We start from the raw sequence: 12,052 nt of genomic DNA, 5'->3' as shown, positions 1-12,052 counted from the left end.
GGTGCTCAGGGATTCCTTCCCGATTTTAGCATTTGACCTGTTATCCTTGGATCATGTAGATTCTTGTGGGTTTGCTGGAAACTAGAGAAAAAGTTCCATTCTCCTGCTGTTTAAACCCGAGATTTGTTACTTTCAAACAGCAAAGTCACTTGTTTCAACAGAAATGTCAGTATCTTAGTAAAGATGGACTCAAGGCTCATGGAGGCTTCAGAGGATGGCTAAGGGCTCACTTTCTATCATCCTGTACAGAGAGAGATGGACCAGCATCCCTCTAGGTAGTTAAGAGCCTAAAACATACAAGGAAAAGCCTTTTGTTGTCAGAATGCTAGTTTGATGATTCAAGGAAGGGCTTCTAGGAGGAGAAAGTACGTTTGGAACTGAACTCGAAAAATTGGTGTTGTAGAAAATTCAGGCTGTGTCCCAACATTTATTCCCATCTACCTCTATAGTAATAGAATCCCTTAGTTTTTAGCTGGGTCCTCACCCCTTGCCACACACACAGAATAGACTACAGTTCTTTGGAAAATTGCTTGCAGCAATGGTCGCAACTCCCTCTTCTATAGGCAGATCCTTTTGCATGTAACTAAGTTTCATCGAATGACACATACATAAATGAAATGGTGTGTGTGTGTGTGTGTGTGTGTGTGTGTGTGTGATTTTCGGAGAGTCCCCTTACAAGGAGAGTCCCTTTACAAGGAGGAGACATGCTCTTCTTCCAGGTTCCTTCCTTCCTAATGACTAGAATGAGAACGTAATACCTGGAGCTTCAGCAGCCATCCTGGACGATGAAGTAAAGTTGGGAATGGAAGAAACCCAAGGCAGAACAATAAACTAGGAAGGTCTCATTTCTATGAAGCCATAGATTACCTTTGCAATCTCATTCTGACTACCTCTAAATGTATTAAATGAAAGAGCTAGTAATCTTTTATCTTGTTCAGGCCCCTGTTGTTTTGAGTTTTACATAGCTGAACCTAATTAAAAGTAATACAGATGGTCAGAATTTAGCTGAGCAGAGATGGCAGAGAAGAACACTTATGTCGGAGGGAACATCATGGATAATGTCACAGAAGAGCTAAAAGAATGGGTTGGAGGTGGGTAACGAATTCCATGGTATTGCTGAAGCGGAGCAATGACTGACGGGACTAAGAATGGTCTAGGGCCAGCTTTTGAAAGACCTTGAAGGGCAAGTTAATAGAATTTGGAGAGTGTGGTAAAACAGATATCTGAATGTCGTGCAAATCAGAGTAAGAAAGTCATATATTCTTTCTCTCCTTTTTTAATCCCTTGAGTAATTTCCTCTGGGAAGTTTATATTCTGGTGAGGGAGACAAGAGAACAACCTCAAGGTTGTGACTAATGGTCTGAAATAAACAAACTACGACGTGGTAGAGATTAACTGTTGGGTAAAAGTGGCTACTTCAGAAAAGGAGTAGCTCTTGAATTCTGTTCCAGGCATGGCGCTGAAGTCTAAGGACACAGGAATGGATAACACACAGTTCCTGCCATTGAAGAGATCACAGTCTACAGTGGGGCGCAGTTAATCAGGAACAATTTCCTAGAAGAGGTGAGAGAGAGCCACAGGAAGTAGTTTAGTTTTCCTGTGTGTATCAGGCAGATACAGCTGCAGGAAAACTGTGTGACATGCATCCCTCCAAATCTTTTTCAGGCGAGAATGGCTTTTCTCACCTCTCACTCACCAGTTGGCTTGTAGGATCTGGTTCAGCTGGGCTCTGTTAGATTAGCTGGGCTTGATTCCAGGCGATGGGTTGGTTCTGGTATGTTTTATCCACCTCCTTGTTTTAGGGCCAGTGGCTAGTCAGGATTTAATCTTTTCTTGGTGGATGGCGGTTGTGCAGGAGATCAAGCTAAATCCTAGAGGCACAGTTAAAGCCTTTGCTATGTCACATCCACTAATGCTGCTAGTCAGAGCAAGTCACATGGCCAAGACTAACATCAGTGCCTCAGGAAGAACACTCCACCCACAGCGGGAAGATTATACAGACACAAGGATGTTTCATTCTATTAACAGAGGGAGTGAAGAGTTGGGGGCGATAATTCAACCTATCACACTGCCCAAAGAAGCAGTGTACGTCTTCGTAAATGTCTGATAGTTTTACTATTTTCTTCCAAGAAATCTTTTATATTTCTTATTAGATTTCTTGCAAGTCACCATACTTCTTTTTGTTTAAAATTTTACTTAAAAAAAAAAAATCACAGGACTTCCCTGGTGGCTCAGTGGTAAAGAATCCACCTGCAAAAAAAAAAAAAAAAACAGAAGCCACCTGCCAATGCAGGAGACATGGGTTTGATCCTCGATGTGGGACGATCCCCTGTGCTGCAAAGAAACGAAGCCCCATGCATGCACCACAACTAACTGAGCCTGGGCTTTAGAGCCCAGGGACTGCAACTACTGAGCCCACACGCTGCAACTACTGAAGCCCACATGCTCTACAGACTGTGCTCCGTGAGAGAAGCCAATGCAACGAGACGCGTGCACACCGCAATGAAGAGTAGCCCTTGCTCTCTGCAAACAGAGAAAAAAGAACTCAGAATGTAAAAGAAAGAGTAGTGCTAAAGAGTAGTGCCAGAAGATATGAAGTGAAAACAAGGCTGGTTCCCTATTTCCCTCTATAGAGGCAAATGCTGCCCACTCCCCACGCCAGAGGTATTCTTTCTGTGTGTATAACCAAATATTTGCATACATTAAAAAAATACAAAATAGCATTCTACTATACATGATCTTCTGTGCTTTCCTTTTTTCTTCCTGTTTAACAGCGTATCTTAGAGGTAGTTCCATTTCAGTTTAACTAAACCCATCTCATTCTGTTAAATGGTTGCACTGTTTTCTACTGTGAGGCTGTGACATAATTTATTTAATCAGAGCCACATTGAAAGACATTTGGATTGTTTCCAATCTTTTGCTACTAAAACCAAGGCTGCATTAAATATCTTGGAACATCCAGCTTTATGCACATGTGTGAGTGTATCAGTAGGTTAAATCTCTAAACAGAATATTTGCTAGATCAAGGGATATTCATCTAAAAGTTTGGTGGATATAGACCCTTTGTTTCTAAAAAGAAAGGATTCCTTCCAGCATGGCTACATATCTTTGCTTCTCCCTTCTTCTTCTTCTGGTTCTTGTCCCATGGTATTATTTGGGGCTGGAGCAATGGAATAAAGTAACTCAAAACATTCCTACAGGCTCTCTGGGAAAACTTTGAGGAGTATGCTTTGAATTTCGGCATGTGGTTCCTAATTTGAAGATGAGAAGAACTCAGCACTACTCTTGTAGCCCAAACCATCACATTAATGAGGGCGTTGGAGGAACATCAGATGATGGTTTCGCAAATATGTTTACTGAAGAGCTCTGTGGTGCAAGCGGAGTGATTAACACCCCTGGGAGATCTTGGTAAAAAAATGTGCACAATACTCTTTAATTTGATCTGCTTTCCCTGTAGCACCTAAATATTTAGGGCAAACAGAAAATAGTTCTGATTTACAACCTCTATAAAAAATTTAAACAACATAATAGGACATTTGATCATGAAATTGCCTGAAATAATGTTGGCACTAGTCAGCTATATTTCTTCGAAATGGCCTGTAACGTCAGAGCAAACCCCCAAACATGGATTTTTTCCCCTGCTAATAACAGTCTTATTAATAAAAGAATGATTTTCTTTACTGATCCTTGGCAGCTGTGTTCCAGTGCCTTTGTTCAATAAAGGTAGAGATAATAACTGTCAGTGGAAGGAAGACGTGCAGAGGTTCCCATGAGAAGTGGTAGGAACAAATCTTTTATTAAATCATATCAAATTGTGTTTCTTGTTTCCTTTTTTTAATTTTGTAAGTCACAGTCATATCTGCTAGTCTTTATAAACCTTGCCTCCCATTTGTCAAAAAAGACTTGGAGTCTTGGTGTTCTTGAGGTTACATGCTGCATGATCAATCAGGGTGATACACTTCATATAATTAACTCCATAATGGCATTCCTGAGTCTGTCTTGCATTTTACCCCTGCTGCCATCATCTGAGATTGGTTAACTTCGGAATGCATTCTCAGATGTTTTATGAATGCCTAGAGAAAGAGCAGTGGAAAGGTGTAGTGGATATCTGGGCTTTTTAACCTGTCCACAGATTCATGCCCCTCTTTGAGCAATGCCACCTCTATTTCCCTTTGAGGATAGGTGGCTCAGATGGGCCTAGCTATTTCTAGTGCTATAGGTGGGCCTATGACCCAGGCCTGGCCAATCAAAACATCATCACTCAAGTTGGCCTAATAAGAGCCAGAGCAAATCCTTGGACTTTTACTGCAACTATTGGGAAAGGGAACTTTTTTGATCGGAATTCTTTAAAGAACAAGACACAAACCAAGCCTATTTTTGGTTATCTTTCCTTTCCATGGGAAGAACACTCTTGGAAAAAGGACAAAAGAGAAAAACAGCCAAGAAATGAAGGAAGACAGATTCTTGATGCAGAAGATAGTTGATGCTCTCACTCTAATGCTTGAGTCTAACTATGCCTAAAGTCTCATCCATCAATTAGGCAAGTGAACGTGTTTTATTTATTTATTTTTTGCTTTAATCAGTTTGAATTGGGTTTCTGCCTTTTGCCTCCAACAGAGTTCTAAAACACTTGTGTCTTCCAACTTTCAGTAGAGTCTCATGCACAGGAGAGTGTGTTCGGCACCAGCATCGCTCATGTCCATAATAGTAATATGATATCAGCTCTCATTTCTTCTGTTGTCTGTGGTTACCACTGGATGATGGGCTGTCTTCAGGCTGGAGCAACTGTCCTTAGTCTTGGCTTAGTCTATCTCCTGTCTTCCCAAGAATTCTCATTGCTTGAATGAGTGACGGTTGTCCTACATCCATGCTCTGAGATATGGTCTCAATCTGTGCTATGCCCTGTCTTTCCCTACCTTGGCCCAGCAGTTCAGTGGCTCCTTCTGAATACGGTTGTGCTGCTTTCTGCCCCAGGGAGCATTCAACCTGAGAATCCCAGGCAGCCAGCTATTGGGATCTTCTCCAAGCTTGGCACCTCTAAGATCTTCAGTCCATTTCTAGTTCTTCCCTTGCCTTGCTCAAATTAGGCAATGACCTTATTTGTGGGAGAAGAGGTGAGATAGACAGGAGTATGGATGAACATTTATAGTGAGCCTTCTGCATCTCAAATGCTTCACTTATGTGTACTCACATCACTTTGTGTTTCCAGTTGTACTTAATGAATTTGTATACTTAACAATTTTTATAGTCTGGACACTGATCCAAGCGTCATCAAGTAGTACGAATTTAATCCTTAGAAAATCAGGAGAGAGGCATTGTTATCTCCGTGGATAAGCTGGGGCTCAGGAAGGTTAAGTAGTTTTCCCAGTGTTCTACAATGAGAACTTGGTGGAAGCAAGATTTCAGCTCAGCCTGAATGACTCTGAATTTCGTTTTCTTCCTTCCTACACTGACACTTGTATTATTAGTATGAGTCTGTGCATCCCTCTCACCTGTGAACTTCCTGACCTCATCACTCTGTGTTTTCTTTCATCTCCAGTACCCATTCCAGAGCCTTTCGTGGAGTAGGTTCTCAAAAACTGTTTCTTGAATCTTTACAACATGTAAGAAAACTATTTTATTTCCATTTACAAAGGGGCAAATTTAAGCTGAGGGTGGTTAAGGAAATTTTCTGAAGCCAGGAACAAGCATTCATAAAATATAATCCTATAATTCTGAAATTTCCTCCTTCAATTGAGAATTGAAAAAGATATATATGTTAAAGAGAGGAGTCTACAGTCTTTTTGTCCTTGTCAACATAGGTAAATGAAGGCTCTATTCAGCTGAGTTAACATGAAAAAAAAACAACAGCATAGCCGTTTTTGTAGAAGAAAGCTGCATCTGTGTTGCTGAATCTGTGCTTGAACCTCTTATAACTTGTGAGCAGGCAAAACATTGTTTAATGGTGCTGGATAAAGCTCAAGCGAAAAATGACTCCGGTGGGGAAATCTTTTATAGAAATGGAAGTGATTGTTTCAGGAATCTGAATTGTAATTTTTTACTTCTAAGTCTTTTGTCTCTTAAACCCTAATCTACAACCTGGACACATCTGACCTGGAATTCTGGTGACTTTAGCTGTGTAAGGAGCACTGTAAAGAAAAGTGCTCAAGCTCAGAGTGTGGAGGGAAGCACGAGCTTGGTATATAGCGGCAGAAGCTGGGGCTCTTTTTAGATGGAACCAACAGCTCTGAAGGACAGCTCAAGGAAAAGACATCTCCCAGGGCGTTTAAGAACACAAGACCTGAGCCCAGGGTCTGATGCAGCTCTCCCTGTTTGAAAGCTCTGCTGTTCTGTTAAGCTAATGATGAGTTTCCTCTTCATCTTTTCCCCCTACACTAAGACTAGGCAGAAATGCAAGGGAAGAAAAAACAAGAAGCAATTTCCAAAGTCTTCAGGGTCCCTAGGATGGTTTTTGAACTAAGTCACACTGCTGTCATCCTCCAGGCTGCTTGTACTTTTGGAGTAGTCATTGGCAGATTAATGAGTTTTCTGAAAGTTAAGAGAAAATACCAGCTTAAAATAGCACCAAGATTTTCAAGGACATTTTTTTTTTTTAAAATTTCAGAAGAGAGTGAAATACTGTAATCACTGTGATGTACTCAAGAATGCATCTAGGTTCTGTCATTAGTTAAAATTTCGAGCCATGGAGTCAAGATGCATATAATTTACTCACTCACTCACTCACCCTCCATCCATTCATCATCCACCCAACCATCCATCCATCCATCCAGCCAGCCAGCCAGCCATCTTCCACCCATCTAGCCACTCGTTTTATCCACTACTCAACAGTCATCAAGCATAGACAATGTGACACATATCATCTAAGGCTGTTAATACTTGGTTCTCAGGGAGTTTCAAGATTTCCTTTTTCTGCTATCCTATAATTTTGCAAGGTAAATTTGCTCTTGGAGTTTCCGTTAAAGTGAAGCAAAATGTTGTATTGAGTTCATGCAGGTTTTGACTCTTATATAACTGTACACGTGGTATTGAAAATCTTATGCAACTTATTTGGGAAATGATGGTCTATGGTACAAGTTGCTGCATCATGCAAAAAGATGGGCCACAAGAACCAGTTTTTCCTTAGGCTTTTTCCTTAGAAGCTGTGAAGTTGTCGAGCTCAAGTTGTTGTCTGGCTTGGTCGGGTGTTGCTAGTCCACTAAAAATAAGCCTGTGTCAGGAAATGTCTTAGATTCAGATGTAAGTGAAATAATCCAGCACACTTGCATTTTATTATGTTCTACTATGTTGAACTCTAGCAGAGGCGTTTCTGAACACAGGTGGTAGAATGTGATGCTAAGAGTGTGGGATCTGGAGGCTCGTGGCCCTATTTCAGACCCATTTCCTACCATTTACTTGCTCCCTGGCTTTGGGCAAACTCCTTAATCTCATTGAGACTTATTTTTCTTTCTTTCTTTCTTTTTTTTTTTTTTTCTGAGGCTTATTTTTCAAAACAAAAATGGGACAAACAGTGATACTTACCTCCTAGCATTTTTGGTGAGGGTTAATTAAATGAAGTAATACACACCAAGCAGTTTCCCCACCACCTTGGTGAGCAGCGCTGGTGCTGCAGGGGCATGGAGTAGATTTATTCACATTTACTGGTTCAGAGCAAGTCCCTCAAGTTCTTATTTCCTTCTATTACATGTTCTCCTCGACCTCCAAGTCTCCTTAAACTCCCCTCCCAAGCCACAGGCACTCATTCTGGTATCCAGAATACCTACTTTCCTAGTTCCCCATTTATATGTTACTGTATAATAGATATATGTACATAACTGATAAAATATATAGAGTTGTCTTTGTATGTTTTGGTTAGTTTACATAAATGGTTTGAGGTTCTAAACTTCACTCTCCTCCACTCAACTCTATATTTTTGACATCTCTTCCTTTGTTCTATGTAAAGCTAATTCATTAAATTCTGAGTGTTGCCTGGGAGTCAACTTATGCACAGACCACAGTGCATACATCTAGAGAAGAAGATAAGGGACATCAAAGTCTTTGCTGTCACAAAGAAATCTGCAGTGAACAGCCTTATGCCTGCATCTTTATAGTTTTGTGGGCATTTCTCTGGGGCACTTGCCCAGGCAGGGAATTGTTGGGCAGATGAATGGTTAATTGCATTGAGGACTGAGAGATTGCTATTTGGAATAGTTGCTTAGTTTATACTTCTCCCTGGCACTTGATGTTCTCCAACTTTGTAATTTTTGCTGATCTGATTGGGTGTAAAGTGGTATATCATTGTTGGTTTAATATGCTTCTCTCTGATTACTAACAAGGTTGAGTATCTCTTCATATACTTATTACCCATTAGTGTTTCCTCTTCTGTTAATATTCTTTTCATAGACATTGCCCATTTTTCTATTGAGTTTCCTAAAATTTTCTTGCCTTTTTTTTTTTTTTTGGAATAAAAGTTTCTCTAGATATCAGTGTCAGCCCAGTTTTAAATATCTTTTCACAGTCTACAAGCTGTGAAATCTGTGGGTGATGTCCTTTTCTGAGCAGAAACCTTAATTTTGATGTAGGCAAACACTTTATGTTTTCCCCTTATGGATGACCCTTTTTAGAAATTGCTTAGCAACCTCCCACTTCTAAAGTCACAAAGATATTTCCTCCATTTTCTTTGATAACTTTTATAATTTGTCTTTCACTTTCAGATGTGAAGTTCCAATTTTATTTTTTTCATACAGTGAACCAATTTTCCCATGAAAATCTACCAAATCATTCATTCTTTCCTAATTGGTCTATGAGACCAAATCTCTTACATATGTAGGAATGTTTCTGGAATCTCTACCACACTTTAAAAATTACTGTGATTTAGTAATATGCCTTAATATTTAGTAAAATAAATCTTTACTCTCATTTTCTAAAATTACATTAGATATTCATGCCTTTTAAATTTCCACATATACTTTAGAATCAGCTTTTCAGATTCCTCAAAAACTTCTGCTGGAATTTTCATTAGAACAGCGTTAAATCCAGGATTAGTGTTGGGGGAAAATTAATATCCTTACAATATTAAATTATTATTTGATATCATATTCACAAACATGGTATTCATCCTACATCATTCAGGTTTCTTTTTAGTGGTCTTTATAAGCATTTTACTTTTTTCTATGAAGGCCTAGAATGCAAAATGAAGTGCATTCATTTTGGGGGGCTGGAGGGATTAAATACACGTGTTGACCTAAAACAATAAAATAGCCAGCTGTTTTATCAGGAAAATTGGTTTATTGAAGAATAGCAAAAAACTGTAATTTAATGCATGCAAAGTATGACTATTACAGGCAAGCCCTGAGAACAAAGGAGAGACCATTCTCTCATACAGTAGAAGGGGTAGCTGGGAGGGGCTGTCAGAAACAGAGTCTATTGAAAGAAACTGGGAGTTTGAGTTATGGGGGCTTTTCTTTCTTTTTTAATGTAATTTTATTTATTTTTGGCTGTGCTGGATCTCGTGGCTGTACAGGTTTTTCTCTCGTTGCAGCGCACGGGCTTCTCATCGTGGGGCTCCTCTTGTTGCGGAGCATGGGCTCTAGGGCTGGTGGGCTTCAGCAGCCGTAGCGCACAGGCTTCGTTTCCCCGATGGCATGTGGGATCTTCCCGCATCAGGGGCTGGATCCTTGTCTCCTGTACTGGCAGGCAGATTCTTTATCACTGAGCCACCAGGGAAGCCCCATAAAGGGGCTTTTCATTAGCTGCATTGTGACAGTCTCTCATTGGCTGGACTGTTACTGGGCAAGGAGAAAGTCTTCCTTCCCTCTGCCTGGTAGTAAAGTGGAAACCTTTTTGTATTGGAGATGTCAGGTTTGTCTCTTCCTATTGGGTCCCGATTGAGGTTGAGTTGCAGGGTGTGAGAGCTCTCCCCTCAGGTCCCCTGACACCATTTTAAAACGAGGTTTCTGTTTACTAATATTCGCAAATTATATTTTTGGTTGCTATCATGTTTCAAATATTCTGTACATTACCTGGAACATGGTGATTGCTCAACAAATTGTATTTATTGCTGTAGCTATTATAAAATGGGGGGGGTGGGGGGGAGTTGAGAAGGGAAGGTCTCCAACTGTCTTTAGGAAATCATCAAGATGTGATGGAAATAACATGGATGTGGAGTCAGACATACTGGGGCTGTGTGACCTTGCACACACTTCTTGACCCTCTGGGCCTCTGTTTCTTCTACAGTGGGAATAATGTGCACCTTACCAATATCCTCAGTAGAGTGTGAGGATAAAATGAGATTGCAAACTACAGACATAGCTACTGGAACATGAAAGCCCAGAAAAGGGTTCTTTTTCTTCTCTAGGAAAGTGATAAAAACTTTGTCACAGCTGTACCATTTTCCCATCAAAAAATGTCTTTTCTTCATCTGAAGTCAACTTCCAGACTTTGTCTTTTCTAACCTACAAGATGAAGCACGGCAAAAGCTAACAGAGTTTTGCCAAGGGAACATACTGGTCACAGAAAACACCCTCTTCTAAGAACACAAGAGAAGACTCTACACATGGACATCACCAGATGGTCAATACTAAAATCAGATTAATTATATTCTTTGTAGCCAAAGATGGAGAAGCTCTATATAGTCAGCAAAAACAAGACTAGGAGCTGACTGTGGCTCAGATCATGAACTCCTTATTGCCAAATTCAGACTTAAATTGAAGAAAGTAGGGAAAACTGCTAGACCATTCAGGTATGACCTAAATAAAATCCCTGGCGATTATACAGTGAAAGTGAAAAATAGATTCAAGGAATTAGATCTTATAGATAAAGTGCCTGATGAGCTGTGGACGGAGGTTCATGACATTGTACAGGAGGCAGTGATCAAAACCATCCCCAAGAAAAAGAAATGCAAAAAGGCAAAACAATTGCCCAAGAAGGCCTTACAAATAGCTGAGAAAAAAAGAGAAGCTAAAGGCAAAGCAGAAAAGGAAAGACATATCCATCTGAATGCAGAGTTCAAAGAATAGCAAGGAGAGATAAGAAAGCCTTCCTCGATGATCAATGCAAAGAAATAGAAGAAAACAATAGAATGGGAAAGACTAAAGATCACTTCAAGAAAATTAAAGATACCAAGGGAATATTTTATGCAAAGATGGGGACAATAAAGGACAGAAATGGTATGGACCTAACAGAAGCAGAAGATATTAAGAAGAGGTGGCAAGAATACACAGAAGAACTATACGAAAAAGATCTTCATGATCCAGATAGCCACGATGGTGTGATCACTCACCTAGAGCCAGACATCCTGGAATGTGACATCAAGTGGGCCTCAGGAAGCATTACTATGAACAAAGCTAGTAGAGGTGATGGAATTCTAGTTGAGCTATTTCAAATCCCAAAAGATGATCCTGTTAAAGTGCTGCATTCAATGTGTCAGCAAATTTGGAAAACTCAACAGTGGCCACAGGACTGGAAAAGGTCAGTTTTATTCTAATCCCAAAGAAAGGCAATGCCAAAGAATGTTCAAACCACTGCACAATTGCACTCATCTCACACACTGTCCAAGTAATTCTCGAAATTCTCCAAGCCAGTCTTCAACAGTACATGAACTGTGAGCTTCCAGACATTCAAGCTGGATTTAGGAAAGCCAGAGGAACCAGAAATCAAATTGCCAACATCCATTGGATCATCAAAAAAGGCAAAAGAGTTCCAGAAAAATATCTACTTTTGCTTTATTGACTATGCCAAAGCCTTTGACTGTGTGGATCACAAGAAACTGTGGAAAATTCTTCAAGAGATGGGAATACCAGACCACCTGACCTGCTTCCTGAGAAATCTGTATGCAGGTTAAGAAGCAACAATTAGAACTGGACATGGAACAACAGACTGGTTCCAAATCGGGAAAGGAGTATGTCAAGGCTGTATGTTGTCACCCTGCTTATTTAACTTATATGCAGAGTACATCATGCAAAATGCCTTGATGAAGCACAAGCTGGAATCAAAATTGCTGTGAGAATTATCAATAACCTCAGATACACAGATGACACCACTCTTATGGCAGAGAGAAAAGAACTAAAGAGCCTCT

This window comes from Ovis aries, chromosome 24 (genome assembly GCF_016772045.2).
Source record: "Ovis aries strain OAR_USU_Benz2616 breed Rambouillet chromosome 24, ARS-UI_Ramb_v3.0, whole genome shotgun sequence".
In the NCBI taxonomy this organism is placed as follows: Eukaryota; Metazoa; Chordata; class Mammalia; order Artiodactyla; family Bovidae; genus Ovis; species Ovis aries.
Note: the sequence above shows the minus strand (reverse complement) of the source record.